Source organism: Mya arenaria, chromosome 12, assembly GCF_026914265.1.
Source record: "Mya arenaria isolate MELC-2E11 chromosome 12, ASM2691426v1".
NCBI classification, from domain to species: Eukaryota; Metazoa; Mollusca; class Bivalvia; order Myida; family Myidae; genus Mya; species Mya arenaria.
In genome coordinates, this window is record NC_069133.1 from 2,984,268 (window position 1) to 3,010,123 (window position 25,856).

Here is a 25,856-nt window from a genome sequence, read left to right on the forward strand (position 1 = left end):
TTTGACACCAAATGCGTATAATTCAATAATGTTTGAGATAGAATTGTGAACAGGAAATACCTTCTCTGATCAGAGTTACAGAGCATGGACATCACAAGGTATTCACTCGTTATACATGATTTGAGGTTTATAAGCAATACTACGTATGTATACACCCATAAAAAACCGCTTTATCCGTATATGTTTGGACTTAATTTTGAATAAATTTACACATATGTAACGCATGCTTGAATCAGAGCTCGTGTCTTATTTTCCTCCTGACTTTATATAAAATGATAGTTGAAACATAACGTTATGTATGCAATTATTGAACGATTCGTCACACTAATCACAGTTTTCAAGGCGTAGGTTTAGCTAGCGTATCACATATAGACATGCAAGACTATCGCAAAACGTCGTGGAATAATTAGATAAACAGAAACACCTGCACTGATTTACCTTATACCAAGAGACATTATCATATTTGATATCTATACTGATCCATCACTCGGTAACACGAGTCATCAATGTCTTATCTGATCAGAGTATGCATAAAGTCTCATCCACAAGCTATAATTGAACTGACTTAACATTTGGTAAGTGTAGGTTTTATTATTCATTGATCAATGATTTGCCTAGGGGAGAAAACATGTCACTTATCCACCTGTTAAAATCAAGGCTTATGGCAAAAATATAAATTGGAATAAAATCAAAAGTATGTACTAGCGATGATGATGAATTTCAGATTTCACAAATAGCTTCTATATTTGTATTTAGATATTTGGATACGATGAACAATTAAATGTTTTTTTTCGACTTATATGAGCAAAATAGTTTTCAATGATATTTTATGAGAAAGACAATAATAAATGTCATGTGATGTTAGGATGACACGTCATCTGAAATTGGAATTATACGTGACTTTTCATGTTTTTTATGTGTTATTAATTGAGAAGTAAACCTGAAAAAAACATATTTATCTTTGGAACTGATTTAACTAATGAAACATTGTGTAATTAATCTTAACTGAGTAAGAACCTGTACCGATCTCATGGTTAGGATCGAATTGGTAACACGATTAATGAAACAAACTAAAAACACAACCAGAGACACGAATGTCTGATTGAATTGCAATACTACAACGACAAATACAGGGATAAGAACAGTAGTTAGATATCTATACAGAGGCAAAAGGTAAGGGCACAAATGAAACTGATCGAGTAACACAAACTACGAACACATCATGCACATTCCATCATCAAAATAGCGTTATCAATACAGAAACAAACATATATGTATATACGAGTAGATATATGCAACTGAAAAGTGCGTTTGCAAACAATCTATGACTAATGTTTACAGAAGCAGATATAACCACAAAAACAAATCCTGTGTAGCGGTGATGTTTTCTTAGCAATTTGATGTTATCAAAGCGAATTTCAAAAATGAAAATAATCGAAATTATTATTAACATGAAATATTAATCTTTTAAAGATAGTATGTACGTGTGTTGAGATACTAGAATTCGATAGCAAGATGAGACTATGGATAGTTTCAGACTTTTAAAGTGGGATGGTCTCAGATGCTTTGATAGGTGCATTTAATTTCACGGTCAAGCAATATTCCAACATTAATACATTACTTTTTTAATTTGATACGGGAACATGATTAACACACAATGAAGCAAAATGCAAGTTGTTGAAATAAAAAAAAAATGTTGTTATAAGATATATCTATATATAAATATATGTCATTTCCAGCTTAAATACGAATATGTGTCGGCTATCCGCGTTCCCTTTCGCAAAATAACCATTGCCGCTAACGAGGCATTGACGCTAATGAGGCTAGATATGACCGTGATTTATTTCCATCGACAGAGTGGCCTATTAACTGTTCAATGTATGTTTGTACAGATTGTTGTGGTCTTAACAATACTGGATATTTATTGACATCGTTATTGTTACGTTTGACTTTTACAAACAATACGAGATGATTTAATCAACGGTCATGTTCGGCAAATTCGTTAGATGTTTATTCCCGATGGACGATTCTTTTGTTAACACTAATATTTGCATTATTTTGGCAGATGATTCAATAACTTCCATATAACAGCACATGATCATTTGTTGACCTGGTTTACACAAAAAAGTACATTTATTTGTTTGTGAGAAGTTGATGAACAAATGATGAACATGTTATAATTCCTTTGAGACTGGTACAGTTGGAGCTCAAGCATTTGTTACAAAAAGTGGAACTCGCCATTATCGTATTTTCACACTTAGTGGCGAACTTGAACTAGTCATGAAAAAACTCATAATGATATACTCATAGTAACATCACAAAATTTATTTTGCAAGAAAAACCTTAAAGATTGAACTTAAAGAAGAAAAAAAAACACTTGGTAAACAAAGTCAGTAATAGCAATATTGTAGTAAGTTGACATAACTAGGTCACTGGTGTACTTGACGAAAATACATTCATAGAAAAGTCAGAGGTAAAATGCCCCGTTTCCTGTCGATTTCCGTGGGAATTGCGTGTGTACATTAGCGTTGACTTATATAAGCAAAAATGTTCTAAAGATAGAAAAAGGTTTAGCGTACAAAATAGTGTAGTCAGCGTTTTTGCTCCACAGATTTTAATATGTTTCGTTTCCGCGTAATATCACGCCCTTAATATCATCCCTCTATATCCCTTCCACGTGAATTTTCCTTCTTTTATTTCAAAACGTCATTTATTGTGACGTCAGTAGTGTACAAGTAAAAAGTAAACATTGTTCCACAGATGATGACCATTTTTGCGCATTTTGTTTAGCAGAAAAAAAATTGTGAATTATCTTGTTCGTGTTTTTGTCAGTCAATAATGCCGTTACAAATATACCGATTTGTAAATACTGATGATCAGTGGTTTCGCGACGATATAATTCACGGAATATTGGGATATGTTTTTGTTATTACTTGAGTAAAATTGTGTCTGATATTATTATTACACTAACAACCGTCGCAATATGATCTGGGTACACGTATGTGCCTTTCCCATGCTAGACACAACCAAACATGTACCCACCACCATCCCAACAATAAACAACAATAAATGGTCAGAAAAAGTCCGGCAGGCAATAAAACATAAGGGGCGGTTGCAAACTAAAAGGGAAGGTCGGGAACCGCATTTTGCTTTTACGCCTAATGTCAATCGGTATAATGAATATCATTAAAGATTTAAAAATACTTTTTAAACCATGTCACAGTTATTATACTGAACACGTCTGATTCCACTGCACGTTTGTCTAGCAGTTATGTATAGTCTCGGAGATTAGAAGGTTGCCGATATGAAATTTTCCATATATCAATTCATATGTAGTTGCTATGTAGGCGTTTGAGGACAATGTAAATACAAGCTGTAGAAACGTAACGAAAAGCAACATAAATGTATCACATGTATTGTTATTGATAGTGTGTTTTTTCGACTTGTTATGACCGTGTGTTTCTCTTTGATACAAAACAATAATGGCTCACTGCTGCACATGCCCTGGTAGTTGTCATTGTACACGTGAATCATTGGAAATCATATATATTTCTACAATGTTCATAAATCTAACACATTTTGGAACTTCATTAGTTCGCAAACAAACCTCAATGCATATTCCCGAACAACTTTAATTAACATTCACAACAAATGGAATTGATCATTTGGAAACGACACATCAAATATGAGTATATAACTGTATTGACCCGCTGAAACGAGCAATTTGATTTTGACCATTAAAATTCCGAATAAATAAGATGACAACAGTTCATTTTTACTATAAGTTCTTAACTTTGAAAAAGACAACACTCGTCGAAAAACACCAATTCACTTATGTTAACGATAAACCGGTGAACAAAGAGTTGTCTTCTTGATTCATTTCACATGTCATTTTTGGCAGTAGTCTTAATATGGCTCTACCAGAAATAAGCCAGTAGCGTTGTCTTATCAAAGTCAATGGAAAGCACCCCTTATAGATATACAGAAAGAGTTAAACTAAGTAAACTAATTAAAATAAAAACAAATATGTTATATTACTTATTAACTGTGGTGGATCTGTGGTCTAATGGTAACACACCTGACTGACAATCAAGGGGTCGCAGGTTCGATTCCCCGCCGCACCACTAAAAGCACCTAAGTACCTAATCGTCTTCCGGTAGGGACGTTTAATGGTTGTCGCGTGTGACAATGTTATTCACTAGTGCACGTTTAGGAACCAGGGAGACTCTAACCAGGGTCACCTTTTTTCGTCAATGAACTATGCTCCAAAAAGAACCTAAAATGACTGACCATCTTATCGGAGCACTTGCCGAATTAGTCTTGCCCGAGTGCGCGTATACATTGCTTACACTCACTACTAATGTACTATATTTGTTACTGTGTTAGTTTGCCTTGCGTCCATCTTTCCTGTCATTCAGCAAGATCATAGTACGGCTGCTACGACAGTTTATAGTTTGTGTGGCTGTGTTGGACATTCAAAAATATATCTTTACTGATTTCAGATTTAAAATATATAATGAGTTGATACATTCAAATGTTCGATCTTTCATGAAAAACACTTGTTGTAATATAATTAATGAACTGCAAAAATGCTTGGTATGTGTTTCGGTTAAAACTATTTGCTAGTCGATTTGTTAATGCCGGGCCAATACATAATTGTGATAAACTAAGCGATGTTGGTTCCAATATCTCTATCAGCTAACTGCACTTTTGCTATGTGTTCAATACAATATGTCTTCGATAAGGATATTGAATTTATATAATGTGTACAAGGATTCTTTTCAAAGTCATGTTTTATGGCAAATATCCTTCAAACAATATATTGTCAATCTCCTTCTACCATATTCTTCATAAAAACAAACATCACTTTATTCCGTACATTACGGTGGCCATATTTCATACGAAAAATACCAGCTTTAATTCAAATGTTCGTAACGCTCCCTTTATTACAGAATGTTTTAGTTCAATTGACGATGCAATATGTTTTAAGATTAACATTCTTTGTGCCTTACACAGTCGAGATATTGACAAGTATATATGAGTTATACTTCACCAAACTTAAATTACTTTTTACTACTCCATCATCTTTTACGAAATAGTTTTGAATATTAATATTTTGTAATTTTGACCAAAGTGTGCCAGTGGACATTTTGAATAAAATAGAAAAATAAAAAGTAAACATTTTAAAGTACTATCGTACATAGTTTTGACAGGAAGAAATTAATTCCATTGTAAACAATATTTCATTTGCAACATGTTATCCAATGTTTTTTGAAGACGTATTAAACATTCAATAATTCACATATTATATTTCCTCATGTCAGATTCTTTACAAACAGCAGACAGACAGTACCATTGACCTGCAGTAATCTATATTAGTGAAAACCCCGCCGTCTTTCATTCATAATGCATTTATTGTGTATGGTGAGCTTTGACACGATTTGAAAGCTTTTGTAAGAGGAGATACTGCCACAAAAAACAAAGAAACAGATATGATTGAAGAATCCAATTATTAAAATGCCAGGAATGTTATACATTTTGAGAAAGGATGCCAATGCCTCTAGAAATCAAGTCTCGCATTTTGCATTGGGAAAATAATCCGAAAGCAACAATCAAGCAATACGGTATGTAAATAATGCAATTACGGTCATATATATGGAGTATGTTTCCGGCCATGCTGTAATGCAATAACGAAAATACAATAAATACATTCCTTGTATGTCCCTTTGCTAATATGATTATATTCATACGATCCAAATAGTTGCGCTACTATCAATGATCTTAAGTTATATTTTAAGCTCTTCAATCTGTTTTGCCATCAGGTATCGTCTTCGATTAATCCGTTTCGTATGGTGATTGCTCTTTGGCAATGATAATGACAGTTCTGCTTGATACCTTTATCTTGGTATGTATATCTTCCGTTATAATCTGTTTAAACCATTGTAATCCATCTTCGTGATTAGTTCTCTCAGCGGTTTCCTTCCATAAAAGTATCATAATCCTATAATTAAATATGTAAACGTAATTGTCATTTCTTTGATGCTATTTGACAGAGACTCACAACACGTATATATGGAGTATGATGCATCAATCCGTTTCCATTTGTTAAAATCAGTATTAATTACAATCCGATATCACTGTTCATGGTAACAGCTTCAATGCGCTATTCAGTATTGCCCGCTCAAGCATGGTTTTAGATGAGTGCATTCGCATTTTGTCATGAATTGTTTGAGTTATGCACACCGAATGTATCTACACAAGTGCCTGACCACATCTTCTATAGACACTACTCGGCGCAAAGACAGAGCGACCGTTAAACAGGGTAGTGCGTGTTTCGTGTGTGGAGGTGTGCGATTATATTAACACAATTGGAGGTTTTGGTCATTTCACATTTGATCGCACATTGACAATATCCGGAACCCAAGATTCAGCCAACAATATCACCAATATTCTACTTACAAAGAAGTGTCCATATATCAAAAAAAATACGACATCATGCAGCATGATTAAAAAATGCCACACTTCAGTTTTAAAAGATACCAGCGTCGGTGCTTGAAGCTTGAATCGAGCAGGTATGTCTATGGCAGCCATAGCTTTTTAGATATATCAATACATGGCTTCACTCAGTCATTACTCAATGTCAATCCAAATTTATTTTACTGCATAAAAGCATAACCCGGTTAAAAATATTATATGTTTTACTGGTTTGCGTCTGAAGAAATTCATGTTTATACTGGATATATCTTGCAGTTTTGAAAGGAATATAAATACTGCATTTTGATTCGGAAGGTCGTATTTGACTTGAGCGGAATTGTGCAGTTTCACGAGGCGCCAGCGGTGACAAATCAAAAGCTGTTAAAACCCATGATACTCCAATACGACAATCCAGATCAAACCAAAGTACTATTAACCCCTTTAATTTACACATTACTTGTTAAAGTCGCATAACATATATTACATGATAAATTGCATTTGGCTGTCCCACAAAAGTAGTTTCATGACGTAATATGAACATCGTGCAATGGTACTCGTTATGAAGTGACGTCAGTGGAGTGTAAAACGGACTACAGTATTTTACAATATGCATCGTGTGCAGTTTTATAATGCGTCTGATCGGATAACGGATAAAGTAAATTTGGAAAATAACTGCCGTGATTAAACCATGGCAAAGCTTGAATAATTAACTGGCACTTCATAATGTTTGACTTTATCCCATCGATAGCAGGCCAATGATAGTGGAGCAAATTAAAGGTAATAAAAAACCGTGTAGTACAATAGGAACAGAAAAAAAGTTTATGTAGAATAACAATAACCACATATATAATGTATGATAATGTTAACAAATTTCTCCAGATAGGCACTGCACTGTACGATGTTTGACTATTCAACTCTTGTACAAAATGTGCCAGCAATTTGGGTCAGTTTCTAATAATTTAAATTCACAACATAACTTATGTATATCTTGTTCACCATGCTATGCCGAAAAGGCATATACGTATCAGATAAGTAATTTATATTGGGAAAAGTCTTATATAGATACGTCCATGTTTGATTTCAGCTGTCGTTTTCTCTTGTTGGACATCTTTAGAGAACAAGTACTGACCAAACATATCGATAATATATATTGTTGTCTGTAGCAATTCTTATCCTACCAATCCAAACATTTATCATCTTATGATAGTATATTGAACAATAGGTTTGTACTGGCAATACAAAAAATAGAAACAAGACATGTGATGCGAAATTCCACATATGGTAGCAATGTTAATTACTGCTCAAATTAAATATGGATATTATAAATGCAAAAGATCTTACAATGATAAAAATACTTAAATATTGTAGATGACTAAATGGGAACTCGTTTAAAAATGAACATCCAATATTTTCTAGAAGCAAATTTAACCACTTTAGAAAACGTTGGAAAATGTTTTCCCAGCAATTTGATTTTATCAGAGACAAAATGAAGTAAAGAAATCATAAAAATGATTATGAACATAAGATTGAAGATAAATTCTACAAGCGTTTTGATGCCAGAAAATTAAACTTAAGATAAGATTAACCCACTGACAGGTTTTTGCCATTTGAATTATTGGTACATCTGTCAAGTTACGTGTACAAAAGATGAAACATTCATCTTCATTTGCATATTCAATATTATCCCATAAATTATCAATTCATGTTAACATCGTTCTATAGACTACAATTGCACTTTAATACCTTCCCAAGAAAGAACATACTTTAGCTATTCATACTAAGTTGCCAGTTCATATGTAAAACCATATGATACAGTCGAAACTAGCTTGTATGTAAAAGTCACTTATCTCAATGCTCTTGCTATGTCGAACTTTTTTGATGAAACTATGTTAGTTTAAATATGAAATGATTTGTTTTTCGGTATTTCGATTTATCGAGGTATTTCCAAAGGTCCCAATGACTTCGATATAGCCAGTTTTGAATGTATGATATAAACAGATAATGAGATATTTTCCTCAAAATCAAACTAACTTTTCGAAGAATAATGTTACTTTACTGAATAGATATATGTCAATATGTATAATCCTGTCAAATCTGAGTTATGATGACTTTTGTCATTACCAATTTGGTGCAACATGAAAGAGGGATAAAGTGCTCGTAAACATTATCGTTATTCCACAAATCATAAACATAACAGCTTTAGAGTGTTGTCGTGAAACATAATTTGTAATAGTAAATGTCCTTGAGTCAACCATCAATATGAGCTGTCGTGAACTCTACAACGTATGCTTGTTGTTTATGAAACAATTCATAAAGTAGTGTCTCAGTTTTATAGCATCAACTATTTGAAACCAGGTGCTAGTATTGACTATGATTTTCGGTGAATTCTGGTAAAGGGATATAGGTTTCGAAAACTGTACACATATTTCTTAACATTGTCATTATGAACAACTATTGTTCATATATCACTTGTCCACTTTCCATGTTTAATTGCAACTCTAGTACATCCTCTAATTATGTTTAAGCCTTGAACATCTGGGATTTAAAAATGATATATTGAAATAATAAAAAAAATGATTAAACGTACATCTTGGCATTAAAATGTTACAGTGAAAGAGATATTGCGATAGCTATTGCTTAAACACCTCAAATATTTGAACTGAAAAGCTCGTTATCTAGATAAAAATCTGTTTTTATATTAATAATCATCTTTGCATTTCAGAATACGCTTGTTACCGATCGGTAGGAAACACACTAGCTGATGTCGTTAAATAAGACCAAAAAGGTCATGATATTTTTACGATGACGGAATGTAAAGTACACCACCTCTTCTGCTAATCCGTGTCAGAAGCAGAGCGCAGATTGCCGGAGGGGGAACGTGTTCTTAATCACATCTAAAGCCTTCACGGAGCTATAATATTCTCCCAGACCGGAGAAATCATCATACGTTATATAAACATACTGCAGATGAAGTGCATTTACAGAAGTAACTGAGTTGTGTTGATAGAAGAAATGTGATTTGTTGGAGGATAGAAACTATCTTAACACAAAATTACAACGCATTCGTTTTATTGACTGAAAGTTTAGTATTGATATTCATACCGTGTATAAAACATAAGAGTCAGTGTTAGAAAGTATATCAGTGCACCGTCCAAAGGCTATTATACACAGATGAACCGCAATTCTAACAAAAACCAATGCTTATATTTTGGATAGTCAAACTATAAAGCTAAAAACAAATGTTTCCAAGATCAATGAAACTCGGCTGTTTGAACAACGGCAATTGTTTTATCGACGTCAAATATATACATTTACGCAATAAAACGTCATTTGACCAATCACAAACTTCGCTCCATTTAATCAGAGGTATTTCGAAAAGAGATTGCGTTCATCGTAGTATGGATACAATAAAACGATAATGCGTTCAATAAAGGAAACGCAATATGGGTGACCATAATTATATGGCATAAGAAAAAAAAAAAAAAAAACACATTCACATCAGTTCAAACTCTTATTTTCTGTTGTTGTTTTTAAATAAAACGTCAAATGTAACTGTATGTAAATGATACTGTTAAAGAACTACTATTTGTTTTAAAACAAATACGATTATTAATTCAACAATCGTGAATAAGTGCAGCTATAAGAAACATAAATCTCAAAATACAACTAACTTATAGTATTTATATCATAACTATCCATTATGGTTATTATTAAATTGATTTTAACAACAAAACCAATTAAAATTCACTGTTATTATTTCGGGCGTTACTTTTAACTCCATGATATGTTTGCAAAATATTATGATCTCATTTTTTCCGCGGTAAATTATGTATCATTTAACGCAATGAATTGGTCAGTTATGAGTTATTTAAATACTTACAGCATGTGCGAGCAATTAAGAAATATACCGTAAATCATAAAACTCTGAAGTTATAGCATAACGTTTATTACTAGACTCAATGTCGTTAACAGACGTACATCCATTTAATCAAAACACAATTATAATAATTACTGATTAGATCTGTTTTAATAAAAACATAAAGTATTGTTTATGTATTTTGTCTTAATAATATATTAATAGACAAATCAAGAGTCAATATCGAAATTGCAAAAGTCTAGACTAAAGATAATTATAAATTATCTATTTAGAAATAAACATTATCGCAAGAGAAAAAATAGCATTATAAATTGAACAAATAACGAATAATACGCAATGACTACTCTTATATTAGTATTCAATATAATTATATTTGGGGAAAAATATCCCCTATAAGGCATTACCAGGAAATCTGACTTACTTTTATTTGACAATGAATAAAGTGCAAAATACATAGGGCCGATTGTTCAGAACTTAAAGATAACAACCTGGGCCAGTATTCAATATTGATCTTATCCTAAGATATGCCTCAGTGATTCCATGCAGCCTATTGGTCAGCTTAATATACCGGCCAATCAAAACACTTATTTTCAAATCTTCAGTTTAAGTTCAAACTAAGTTGCTTATTGAATATGGCCCCTGTTTACGAGATCGTTGTTAAAGTTTAAACATTAGATACTTAATGACGTACTTATCTATTTAAATAGAACAAGTACGTCTGACAACGTTGCCTGAAATTTTGTTCGAAATACTGCAGCTCATAAGTGTACTTATTAAACTTCCAGAGAAGTAAAGATTTTAAACGTGACGCTGTGAACCTTAATTAAAATTCTGAACAACCGGCCCATAACGTTATATTTATCAGCTCCGAAATATGCTGGGGGTTTTATGTATACGACAGGGAATATTAAAGTATAAAATATACTTCTTTTTTTTTTATTTGTATTAGTTTGTCCTTGTTATATTGATATTAAATGAAGTCATATTAAGAAATGTTTTTACATTAGACCAAGCATGTATAAGGTAATAAATTTGTGAAAATCTGAAAATAAAAATACAATATTTAAATTGTCAAAATATATTAAATAATCTGCAAAACATATAATTTCTCTTACTTATGATAATTAGTATTATATGCTCATCCTCACATTATGTATGTATGTGCATTTATTTTCATTTGCTCATGACAACTTATTTATTTCTATTTGTATTCAACCTACATCGGTTCTGTAATTTGTGACTTATTGAATTCAAATTTGTAAATGTGTTTGATATTATTTGACTGTGTACTGTGATGGTATACGTCTAATAAAATTATGTTCTGTTCTTATTAAAAAGAAATATGTTTCCTAATCTATTAAACTTCTTTTAACAAATGCATCTTTCATCGTTAATTTTTCTTTCTGTAAAACAAAAAGTTAATCTAACCATTCATTTCATTTGGAGGTAAGTATGTTTGATAGATTGCGAACATTTCACTTTAATAGCCCATATTGTTTAACAAGATGTTTGTGTTTTATGTAAATAGTTCACTATATATCTTCCCTCTTTGAATTAAAAACAAAATGGTCTTCATTGCTGTTGCTTGCGGTAAAATATGCTCATTAAGATTCAATGTCACACGCATTGAAATAGCGAAAGGAGAAAGAGTTGGATATTGAGGAGATGTACGTTTCTCATTTCTTATGTTAACGTGTTTATGCAACCACAATTCTAGCATACTAGTACTTAAAAACAGTAACACCATACAACATATATAACTTACATTTGACAGATATTTCACATGCTAACTCCCTCTTTTATATTATTTCCATAAGTTAATGGTCCAAAATATTCCGACAGGCAACTGAAGTTAAGCACCGCGCACGGCAATGGAGTTCCACTGTTCTTCCACTTGACGTGGATACATACGAACTACTAGCACATTTATTTCTATCACAAATGACAACAAATGTAAATTAATGGAAAGGAAATAAACATTCACAAAGAAAATCCGAGATTTCTCTTTTCTGATCAAACAAATTATCTCAGGGTCTAAGCCGTGTGGTCGGTTAATTTCCAATAGAGCCGCGTGGCATCATTCTCAGCTAACTTGTGTTGAGCAAACCTTGTAAATATTACACTGCCAGTATGAAGCGTATTTTGTATCTTAAGGAAACAGCAATAATGCCAGCAAATAATCGCTTTAATTATTGTTGTAAGAAATCTGACATTTATTAGTATATAGATTTAGCTAATTTACCTAAATACAGGGACCAACGAACGATTGTCTTTTAAAAGTACACAATTCACCTGCACTTAGTCGTTCACCTATTGGAAACAAATACACTTGGGTTTCCATTTAACCGATTTATAAATTAAGTGCGTAACATCATTCTACAAAAAAACTGATATAAGGATACAAAAGGCAAAACATGGATATGACGCATAACATTGTAATGCCATGTGTGTTTCGCTGAAATTTTAATTTCGTTACTGACTTGAATTAATTTTCCAGTATTTGCAAATAGTCACCCAAGCTCTCCATGCCTCTAACATCCATTTAATGTATCTCTATTTGTAATAATGTTTTATTACTTGTTGGATCTAGTGACATGCCCACGCAGCACATTCTCTTAACGACACGCAAGTAGAGGATGGATCGCAATTCGCAGTCAATTACAAACTGAATTTACGATAATGAATAAGCAGATCGTAGTCGAGTACCGGGTGTATCGGACGATGATCAACCGTTTGGCGTAATCGAATACCGAGTGTATCATACGATTATGAAGCGTTGAGTGTAATCGAGTACCGGAAGTATCTGATGAGGATAAAGCGTTGGGCGTAATCGAAAACCGGGTGTATCAAACGATGATGAAGGGTTGGGCGTAATCGAGTACCGGGTTATCAGAAGATGATGAAGAGTTGGGCGTAATCGAGTATCGGAGATATCTTACGATGATATATCACACGGCGTAATCATTAAGCGGGTGTATCAAACGATGATGAAGCGAAGGCAATAATCGTACACCGGAGATATCTTACGATGATGCATCACAGGGCGCAATCATTTACCGGGTGTATCAAACGATGATGAAGCAAAGGCTGTAATCGAGTACTGGAGATATCTTACGATGTTGTAGCACATGGCGTAATTATTTACCGTGTATATCTGACGATGATGAAGCGATAAACGTAATCGAGTACCTTGTGATTATGACGATGTTGAAGCGCAGAGCGTAATATATTACCGGGTGTATCATATAATGATGAAGTGAAATCTATTTGGTAAGAGTCTCAGTATTTAGAAACAAATAGTATATAAAGTATCGTTAGGCTTTTACTGGTGTCTGTATGTACACTTATTTAGAACATAAATGATAATGACATAACTATACCAGTTATGTTTGTAACGCAAAGGGTTTTATTTTAGATCTAAACACCTTCAATATAGCGAGGTTGTAAATATCTAGGTGATTGGCATAAAACATTTTAATGTGGTCAGAATTGACGTCCGTTTGTTTTGGAACGCAGAGGTTGTATTTAAGGTCGCACCATTCTGAACATAATTTATTTCGGTAGTCGATGATCACCTGGCATTGCAGCGGTATTGTCTATAGACGGTCAATTCCCAGATGGTATTTACAACAATAACTCTAAATGAATCATACCAGACATAAGATATGTGTCTTTGAATGTAGCCAGACACCAATGCAAGTCACAGTGGGATATAAAATACAAAGTTCATACAATATTAAACATCAATGATTACATCACTCCATATAACCATCAATGGGACTGAATAATACTGGTATGTTTATACGGCCGATTGTTCAGACGTGTGTTATAGTGAACAACCTGATTAACGAAATCATGTTTATAGTTATTATTTTAACAACGCATTTGTACACGTAGATGTAAACCAGTGCAGGATTTTTTTAAGTTATACTTGTCGGACTCGGTTTAGTAATATTTGGTAAAAATTTAGCAAAGTTTCCTAATGCCAAAACAAAGATTTTATGACCAAGATGTTCAAACCTGGTTTGATATTATCAATTCACAGAGTAAAAAGGAATACATTCCCTTAAGTCTAATAAGAAATTTATTTTTTTTGCCCAGGTACAGAATTTCATTTAACTGTGAGAATAACATTGAGTGCCCATTCATGAGACATAGAGACTGGAAGAAACAACAACACTGTATTTGAGAGAACGTTAAATGTAATTTAAAATATGTTAATATAGCAAGCTGTTGAAGCAGATTAACATTTCTGTCCTCTATATATTGATCCTAGAACTGAACATAACCTGAATCGATATCTTAACACTTTAAACAAATACATTATGTCGAGTACGAACAGTCGGACTTCAAGGAATCTTTCAAAACTTGTATTTAATGCTATGACAATATGGACTGATACTCTTCCTGCCGTTGCGTCCCAATATCTGTCAATATACTGCTTGCTTCTTTTTAATCTAAAGTGTTCTCCTGTCGTACGTTCTTCGTTGTGTCCATTAACTCGTACTGTAAATATTTTATTTCGAACAACCATGAGGTTTTAGCCCTGCAAACTAGTTTAAGCTCCCAGTAAACTCATGTTTCAGTCAACTAGAGTTTCACGGATCGTTCCAAGGTGGTTATTCTAGCAGTTATAAATAAAGATGTTCATGGATATGGGGTTTGTTTGTAGTGGTTGTAATTGTGAAGATGGTGTTAATATGTTCGTGTCTCTAGTTAATTGTCGTTTTTGGCCCTTCACTTGTGTCCCTATTTATGTGAAGCCATCCGTGTATATATTTTCCTATGCAGGGTTCTATTAAAAGACATTTGTATGATTGTCGTAGGGCTTTTGACAAAATTGATTGTTATTAAAAATCAGAATAGAAAATGTGATATTACATGTTTAGTGAAAGTCAAACGGAACTGGAGATAAAACAGTTGAAAGTTGTTGCGTTTCAAATGTTGAGAGTGTATATTTGTTTTAATCAGAATAATCATTGTCATCGCATATGTCATCAGTAGCAACGAAAGTATTTAAAGTAGCAGTAGCAACACTATTAATACCGTGAAATAAGTCTTAGTTTGTTGGCAGTATCAGCAAATACATGCGTTTCACCAAACACAAATAGGAAAGTGCGGGTTCGATTCAGTTTGCAGCATGTCCTTCCGTATGTCAGTCCACTTTTGGTCCTGAATTTATCTTAATATTTTTAAAAAATCAAACATATGTAATGTGATGTAAATATCGATAAATGTATTGCTCTTTGTGCCTTTTATAAATTTATAGCAAATGGATTTACGTTTCATATGTTTGGCAATGGCACGCTTTTCAAGAACCAAAACCTTGTGGCTCTTTGATCCATTTGTCTCACTTGACATGAAGTATTTTAGCGATATGATCTAGATTTTTAAAGATTGATATTTTCTTTACCTACATTACAGAATTTCATTGTGAAAACTGGCGTGTCATGAACTATCTGTACAAAAATATTTAACGATGTGCTCCGGCGATTACTTTATTTTTTACATTGATAAATTACTGAATTGCTAACTTCGATTGTGCTAGTTGGTTTAGATGTGTGTTTTTTTCTCGTTAATGTTTAAGGACAAGTTAATGTCTTAGATAAGTCTATGTATAGTAGGTCAATTCAAATTTTGCTTGCATTTTTGGAAACTATGGATCCTGTTCAATATGAATGGACAGTCTTTGTTGAAATAATTGACAGTCAGTTGAAGCAACCTTACACAATACTGTATCCTATAAAATGTTCAAAAAGAGCAATACGTGTCGTTAAAGATTATCATTATACGAATCAAATGGGTTGAAGGGACGCTGATAAAATCGATAATAGATACTAACTTATTTTTCATTGGAATAAATAACACACAAGTTTGAAGTAGTTATCACTGTGTGAGCTTTCAGTTAAATCGTTAGGACAATGAAAGGTGAAAAGTACGCTGTGTTTACATAAATTTAGTAAGGGAAACGCCAAAAAATGACCATTATGCTACAGAAAAAAACCTCCGCGGCCCTTTGTGAACATGATCGTCCTTTCTCTGACATAATTGAAAGTTGTCGACATTTCCCCATAACATAAAAAGAAGAGGAAAACAATGAAATACAGATATACACATAAAAGAAACGTTAATGAAATCAGTCACAATTTACGCACGGTCAGAACATGAATATGGCCGTGAGCATAGGAACGTTTTAAAATAAAATTACGCCACAACAATCATATACATTAACTGTCATTTATAAACCAATCAAGATCGTGGATAGCATTTCAACGCACTTTTGGTTAGAAGAGCAAATATATCGCGGTGAATTGATATCAAAACATGTTTAATCACTTAAGTTAAGCATGCTAAAAACACAAGAAATTGCATGATCCAAAATGTTTAAAATTAATGTTTGGCTTGAAATGCCTTTTACATACATTTTCTTATTTTCAATCATACTAAAACGCATTTAACAACATTCCAAGGCAATCATTTGTAACTTCATGGTTATTTAATGACGCTCAATAATTGCTGACTTTCTAAATATACATAACTGCAGATCCCTGGAATCTTAGATTAGACCTGTAAGCCTATGGCTCCTGTTCAACATGAAGCGCATTATTAATGGCTATCTAATATCATTACTACATTAGTATTATTCCATTACATAGCGCAATAATTGTGAAATAAGTTAACAGGTTAAGAGGCTGATCAGATACCCATACACTGGCAAAAAAGAACTTTCTCAATTAGTTCTAACACTTTGATTTTTTTTCAATTTAAGAATGACGTTTAATAAAAAAAGAATAGAGTTTTATCTTCACTCCCCAAAATTCCATCTCTAAATACTTCACTTTTCATGTAAAAGCTCTTAATTTGTTTAAACTTGTTAAACAATTATAAACCTAATGAACTGATTAAATCGAGAAAAAAGGCGCAAACAGATACTCACTTACCTGATATATACTGTTTTTAATTAACATTGGGATAGTTCCGATTTCCGAAAAGTGATGATATGAACGTAAGAAGTATTTATCGACATCATTTGTCATGTCTATTTGTTACATAACACTAAAATTTTACAGTCGAATCCGTCAAAATGGAAGTCAAACATCAATGAAAGCGATCAACAATTCAATTTTATACTCTGTTTAGAGGCTGAAGGCAAGGTATCAAAGGACTCTTAAATTGATTCGCGCGTACTAACACCACAAACCGACAACACACGTACGAGACTAGCTTGAGTTTACTAGAATACGAGTTTTCCGGGGTTTAAGATGATTTATATGCACATAATCTCACACTTTTCCCGAACTTATCAATTAGCACAAAACTTTATATATTACCCTCACCAGAGCCGGAATTTACTTCAAAACAATAAAGAAAAAAGTTAATATTACATATAAACTGCCGTAATAATAACGAGTACAGCCGTAGCAAATGCGCTCACTTTTAAAGGTTTGATGCAGTTATGCAAGAAACGGCCGTTTAACATACCTAATCTTAGCAAACTCAATTGTTGGGATAAGAGTGAGGGTCGTTCACGTAAACTAGCAAATTTACATTTTACTGACCATTACAAGGCGGTACCTAACAATCCTTGATATACATACCAATTTTTATATAGTATATATGCATTGTATTGTTTGTGGTGTTTTGTGCTGCTGTTCCTTGTTGTTTCTTGTTTGTGATTTTTTTTGTGTTCTATGTCTTTGGCGTTTACCCTGTGCCATTAAACGGCGTTTATGTTTAAACTTTCGGCTACTGGGCTTGTTTCTGTAGTTGTTCACATAAATATTAACATGATGTCTTAATATCGATAGTTTTGTGAAATCCAATAGGTAAAATAACATGCATGATGGGACAACAACACATGATATTTGCCGTTAAATATTCCTGGAAATATCAAACCGAAATTAATAAAACACTTTACGAATATTATCTTAAACATGAGGTGGCTAAGGCTGACAGTGTTAAAATTCAGTGCATCTGTAAGACATTTTGGCGAAAGCACTTAAGATAACAATTGAAAATACTTTCAATGACCAGGGATTTAAGACTGATTTTGTATTTCAAAAGTATGTCATTATTCGTATTGAAAAAGGTCGATACAGTTCTCAGTTAAAGCTACCTACATCCTTGCATTAGCAGTTAATTATTCAACTTTTTGCTTTATGAAAAAAAATCATTCGCCCTCGAACATCGAATTTAGAATCTAATGAAAGCTGTTGAGTTTCAAACATCATTAAAGTTTACATAATGAAGCGAATTTTAAACATCGCCCCCATAAACAGTTCAATACTCTTATAACAACATTGCCAGGATATCTTCCAGATTTAAATGCTGCTTTTATGATAGTTTTATTGTTGTTTATAAACAAATAGATCTGCCTGTCTACAATTTCAATTATGGCTGAAACTGTTATGTATGAAAGCGTTTTTCCAAATTGATAGCTTTTAAATTCGCTTGTAAAATAATAAAGGTATTTTGAAAAGTTTAGTTTTCAGATTTTAAACATCTGTTATAAACCTATACTTATGAGTAGATTCTAGCGTTTGTTTCAGTCTAAGATAAGCAATAGATTTCAGAGAGTTCGCACTAAAAGTAGTATTTAATGAGTGGCTTTGCTAAAAGTGAAATATTTGCCTTTTGTTTTAAAGAGGTGATATATTGCAGGCTTAAACATTTTGATTTCATGCTGATGATTTAATTGATACTTCAATCAAATGATGTCATATAGGACAAAATGACGTCATTGCATTTTCCCCGGCATTATATGCGTTTCCATTTTGCAATGAAACGAGCAAAATCTGAGATGGAAATGTAAATACATGCAACCTAAACTTTTTTTTAATACGTTTAAGTCAGATACAATTCGCTAACGTTTCGCCATTTAAAGGTCGCAATATTAATAACTGCTCGAAATATGTATAGATATTATAAATGCAAAACATCTGAGAATAATAAAACTACTAAAAAGGTTTTGTAGATGATTAAATGCAATCTCGCGTGAAGAATAACTTTCAATATTACAGAGGCGAATGTAACCACTGTAGAAAACATTGAAAAATGTTTTCCCAGCAATTCGATTTTATCAGAACCAAAATCAAAAATAGAAATCATAAAAATGATTATGAACATAAGATTGAAGATAAATTGTACACACGTTTTGATGCCAGAAAATTAAACTTAAGATAAGATGAACCCACTGAGAGAGTTTTACAATTTGAATTATCGGTCCACCTGTCAAGTAAATGAACAAAAGGTGAAACATTTATGTTCACTGGCATATTCAATATTATCACCATCCATCTTTTGTTCATGTTAACACCCAGTCGAAACTAGCTATGCCAAACTCATTTATCTCGATGTTCTTGTTATGTCGAACTGTTTCGATTAGGTAAGTTTAAATAAGAACTATATTGAGTTTCGATTATATCGAATTCTCTAAGTATTTCCCGAGTTGACAGCCACTTAGACTTACCCAGTTTTGAATGTACGGTATGAGCGAAAAATGAGAATATTTTCTCAAAACAATAGATATTTAACTTCTAAACAGAATCCAAGTACTTATTAGAAAAATAATGTTAGTTTACTAAACAGAAGTATTTCAACGTGTTTAATTTCATTCAATTTGAGTTAAGATGGCTCCTGCCATTAGCAGTGCATTCAGAAAAACGGTACAATGCTTGTAAACATATCAGTGTTGAAATAGCCATCAATATAATTAGTGTGAAAAGAAATGCTTAAGTGTTGTCGTGAAACATTATTCGTATAAGTAAGTATCCTATGTCTTTCCATCAACATCTTCTATGTCAACCATCAACAGCAACATCAACTGTATTGAACTTAACAACTATTTGCTTGTTGCTTAAGAAACAGTTCAATTAGGTAGTGTGTTTTTTTTCCTAATTATTAACTATTTGATACCAGATGGCGAGTATTGAAGTGTGCACGAACTCAGCTTTTCGGTGCATTCTGGTAGAGGAAAACTGTATTAATCATTCTTTACATTGTCATTATGAACAACTATCGTTCATATATCACTTGTCCACTTTTAATGTTTACTTCCATTACTAGTGAAGCCTCTAATTATGTTCAAACCTTTAACATCTGGAAATTAAAAGTTGTTTTATTGAAACAGATATTGCTTAAATCTACATGTGAAAGTTAAACATGTTGTTTTGAAATAGATATTGCTTAAAACCCACAACTATTTGAAATTAAAATCTCCCTATCTAGATCAAAGGGTTTTTTATAAATCACCATGTTTGAATTTTTGGAATAAGCTTGTTACCGATCGGTAGGAAACACACGAGCTGTTATCGGAGAACAAGACCCAAAACAGCCATGATATTTTTATGATGACGGAAAGTAAAGTACACCACCTCTTCTGCTAATCCGTGTCAGAAGCAGAGCGCAGATTGCCGGAGGGGGGAACGTTTTTCTAATCACATCTAAAGCCTTCACGGAGCTATAATATTCTCCCAGACCGGAGAAATCATCATACGTTATATAAACATACTGCAGATGAAGTGCATTTATAGAAGTAACTGAGTTGTGGTGATAGAAGAAATTTGATCTGTAAGAGGTAAAAAAACATATCTTAATACAAAACAACAACACAGGCGTTTTGTGGATTGAATGTTTAGTATTGAGATTCATAGGTGTATGAAACATAAGAGTCAGTGTTAGAAAGATTATCAGTGCACCGTCCAAAGGCTATCATACACAGATGAAACGCAATTCTAACAAAAAAACAATTATTATATTTCGGATAGTCAAACTATAAAGCTACAACTACAAAACAAACGTTTCCAAGTCCAATGAAACTCGGCTGTTTGAACAACGGCAATTGTTGTATCGACGTCGAATATATACATTTACGCAATAAAACGTCATTTGACCAATCAAAAACTTCGCTTCATTTAATCAGAGGTATTTCGAAGATATTGCGTTTATCGGAGTATGGATGCAATTAAAAGAAAATGCGTTCTATTAATAAAAGCAGGATGGGAGAACTTAATTATATGCCATAAGGAAAAAATCATACACACTCACACCAGTTCAAACTTTTAAAGTCTGTTTTTTAATAACACGCCAGGGGTTACTGTATGTAAATGATACTGTCTAAGAACTACAAATACGCTCATAATAAAGTAATAAAAATAATTATCATAATTATCATAATAATTCAATAAAACAGATAATTAAAATAAAAATAATAATAATGATAATAATAATAATAATAATAATAATAATAATAATAATAATAATAATAATAATAATAATAATAAGATGATGATGATGATGATGATGATGATGATGATGATGATGATACTTATTCTTATAAAAATAAGGATAATGATAATAATATTATATTATACACTGACAGATACTTGGTCAAAATATTTACAGCATGATACTTCATTGCACATTATTCAGTGCTTTCCTTGAAATGATATGAAAAACAAACGATTAATTTTTGTATAATATGACGTCAATCACATATTTGACGTCGCTTACTGAGTCCCCTAGATATTTCATATTGTTATATGAGGCCAGATATTGGTTTCTCCCAAGACAAGATCGAATTAACAGCTACCTATATTTAAAGATATTTCATGTAGACAATGCAGATATATTTATTATAACATACGATTTCGAATAAACATAAACAGCTTATTTCTTCTTGTTTTTGTATCGATTATTAATTCAACAATGGTGAATAAGTGCAGCTATAAGAAACAAAATTTCCCAGAATACAACTTACTTTAAGTATGTATATCATAAATAATTATTATGCTTATCATTAAATTGATTCCAACAACAAAACCAATTAAATTCGCTTTATTATTTCAGGCGTTACTTTTAACTACATGATATGTTTGCAAAAGATTATGATAACATTTATCACGGCAGTAGATTATATATCAATTAACGCATTTGTTTGTCTGTTTTGAGTTATGCAAATACTTACAGCATGTGCAAGCAATTAAGACATATATCCGTAAATCATTAAACTTTGAAGTTATAGTAAAACGTTTATTAATAGACTCATTGTTGTTAACAGTTAGACGTACAACCACTACAGCAAAACACAATTATAGATCTGTTTTAGTTAAAACATAAAGTATTTTTTATGTGTTTTGTCTTAATCCTATTAATAGACAAATCAAGAGTCAAGATAGAAATTGCAAAAGTCTAGACTAAAGATAACTATACATTATCTATTAAGAAATAAACATTACCGCAAGAAAAAAAATAGCAATATAAATTGAACGAATAACGAATAATACGCAATGACTACTCTTATATTAGTATTCAATATAATGGGTAAAAATATCCCTTACAAGGCATTATCAGGAAATCTGACTTACTTTTATTTGACAATGAATAAAGTGCAAAATACATAGGGCCGATTGTTCAGAACTTAAAGATAACAACCTGGGCCAGCATTCAATATTGATCTTATCCTAAGATATGCCTCAGTGATTCCATGCAGCCTATTGGTCAGCTTAATATACCGGCCAATCAAAACACTTATATTTTTTATCTTAAGTTTCAGTTCAATCTAAGTTGCTTATTGAATACGACCCCTGATTAACGAGATCGTTGTTAATGTTTAAACGTTAGATACTTAATGACGTACTCATCTATTTAAATAGAACAAGTACGTTTGAAATCATTGTCTGAAATTTTGTAAGAAATACTGCAGCTCATAAGTGTACTTATTTAAGATTTTAAACTCTGAACCTTAATTAAAATTCTGAACAACCGGCCTATACTGTTATAATTATCAGCTCCGAAATATGCTGTTTTTTATGTATATGACAGAAAATATTAGAGTATAAAATGTACTTCTTTTTTGTATTAATTTGTCCTTTTTATATTAACATAAGATGAAGTTAAATTAAGAAATATTTTTACATTAGACCAAGCATGTATAAGTGTATAAAGTTGTGAAGATCTGAAAATAAAATTTCAATATTTAAATTGTCAAAATATATCAAATAATCTGCAAAACATATAATTTCTCTTATTTATGATAATTAGTATTATATGCTCATCCTCACATTATGTATGTATGTGCATGTATTTGCAAAAGTTTATAACAACTTATTTATTTCTATTTGTATTCAACCTACATCGGTTATGTATTATGTGACTTGTTGAATTCATATTTGTAAATGTGTTTGATATTATTTGACTTTGTACTGTGATGGTATACGTCTTATAAAATTCTGTTCTGTTCTTATTAAAAAGAAATATGTTTCCTAATTTATTAAACTTCTTTTTACAATTGCATCTTTCATCGTTAATCTTTCTTTCTGTAAAACAAAAAAGTTAATTTTACCCTTCAATTCATTTGGATTTAAGTATGTCCAATTGTGTTTGACAGATTGCGAACATTTACCTTTAATAGCCCATATTGTTAAACAAGATGTCTGTGTTTTATGTAAATAGTTAAATATGATATTCCTCTGTTTAAATTAAAGAAAAAAATGGTCTCCATGGGTGTTCACTTTGCTTGCGGTAGAATTAGCTCATTAAGATTCGATGTCACACGCATTGAAATAGCGAAAGAAGAAAGAGTTTGACATTTTTGAGATGTACTTTTCGTATTTCTTATATTAACGTGTATATGCAACAACAACTAGCATACTTAAAAAAATGTAACACCATACAACATATATAACTTACATTTGACAGATATTTCACATGCTAACTCCCTCTTTTATATTGTTTCCATAAGTTAATGGTCCAAAATATTTCGACAGGCAACTGAAGTTAAGCACCACGCACGGCAATTGAGTTCCCACTGCTCTTCCACTTGACGTGGATACATACGAACTACTAGCCCATATACTTCTATCATAAATGACAACAAATGTTAATTAATGGAAAGGAAATAATTATTCGCAAAGAAAATCCGAGATTTATATTTTCGAGTCACACAAATTATCTCAGTGTCTAAGCCGTATGGTCGGTTAGTTTCCAATAGAGCCGCGTGGCATCATTCTCAGCTAACTTGCGATAAACAAACCATGTAAATATTATACTGCCAGTATGAAGCGTATTTTGTATCTTAAGGAAACAGCAATAATGCCAGCAAATAATCGCTTTAATTATTGATGTAAGAAATCTGACATTTATTAGAATATAGATTTAGCTAATTTACCTAAATACAGGGACAAACGAACGATTGTCTTTAAAAAGTACACAATTAACCTGCACTTAGTCGTTCACCTATTGGAAACAACTTAACTTTGGTTTCCATTTTACCGATTTAGAAATTAAGTGCGTAACATCATTCTACAAAAAAAACTGATATAAGAATACAATAGGCAAAACATAGATCAGACGCATAACATTGTAATGTCATGTGTGTTTCGCTGAAGTTTTAATTTCGTTACTGACTTGAATTAATTTTCCAGTATTTGCAAATAGTCACCCAAGCTCTCCATGCCTCTAACATCCATTTAAAGCGACAGTCCGCAAAAGTAACCGTATTTCAAAAGTTTTTAATAAGTTCCACATTGTTTCAGACCGACTGAACCGCAATTATTTTTTAAAAAAATCGCTTTAATAACTTAGATTTAACAAATTGAAAATTGCCGAAAGTTGCTATTTTTAGACGGCAAAAGAGAAAGTAGGTCTACGGTTTTTCCGACTACTCTTGGGGGCGATACTATTTCCCGGTCCCGGTCTCATCCGGTCCCGGTCTCCTCCGGTCTCTGTTTTATAGTAGCTATCGGGCGTGATCAAAAAGGTGTTAATGACCGCGGGGGGTAATAGGATTACAAAAGATTACAGTTGATTAAAACATTAGATATTTGATGATAATTATGTCACTATTTATTTCAAATTTTATATCAATAAAACATAAAATAAATTTAGGCAAAGATAAAAACATGAAATATGCACATGTACTGAAATTAATGTCATGAATAACAAACACATTGAGTGTGTGTTTTTTTCATATTAAATTCAGTTATAAGTATACTATTGATAATAGTAATACAAAAAAATAACAATGCTTGACTACATGTAAATCAGATATGAGTCGGATATGCAAACATGGAATTTTTCAATTGTAATCATTTATGCTTAAAAAAATTTATGTCGGGGGGGGGGGGGGGTAAACATAAAAGGAAGAACAATAACATAACATAACATAATTTAAAAGGTGCAATTCTAAGTTACTTCATACTCTAGCCGTCCTCAATCTTTTATGCAAAAAACATGAGCATTTGTACTGCATCGCATCTTTCTCTACACCTTTAACACGAATTGCATAAATAGTGTATACCTATAACAAATTGCATAAATTAAGACATCCCACTGTTTTTTCTATTTATATAACCGTTAACTCTCGGGGGCCGATAGTTAAGAAGAGATATTGAAAATGACACGAAAAACTCATTTCTAGGTCGATTTGAACCAATTTTTTTTTGGATTCTTTTGGATTTGGAAACAACTCCTCTGTTTTAATTAAAGAAAATAAATGGTCTCCTTG

At 32.2% G+C, this 25,856-nt stretch overlaps 1 protein-coding gene across 24 annotated transcripts in view; it reads right to left on the reverse strand.

Annotated features, from left to right (window-relative positions):
• LOC128211285 (dopamine receptor 1-like) overlaps positions 1–25,856 on the reverse strand; it is a 342,707-nt gene that overhangs the window by 220,216 nt on the left and 96,635 nt on the right. The window contains exon 1 of one of the 24 annotated variants that reach the window (XM_052915909.1): positions 12,117–12,406. The exons of the other annotated variants lie outside the window; for them this stretch is intronic. The gene's annotated coding sequence lies outside the window, so the exon portion shown is untranslated. Of the gene's footprint in view, positions 1–12,116; positions 12,407–25,856 lie in introns of those variants that run through there. 24 annotated transcript variants of the gene reach the window in all.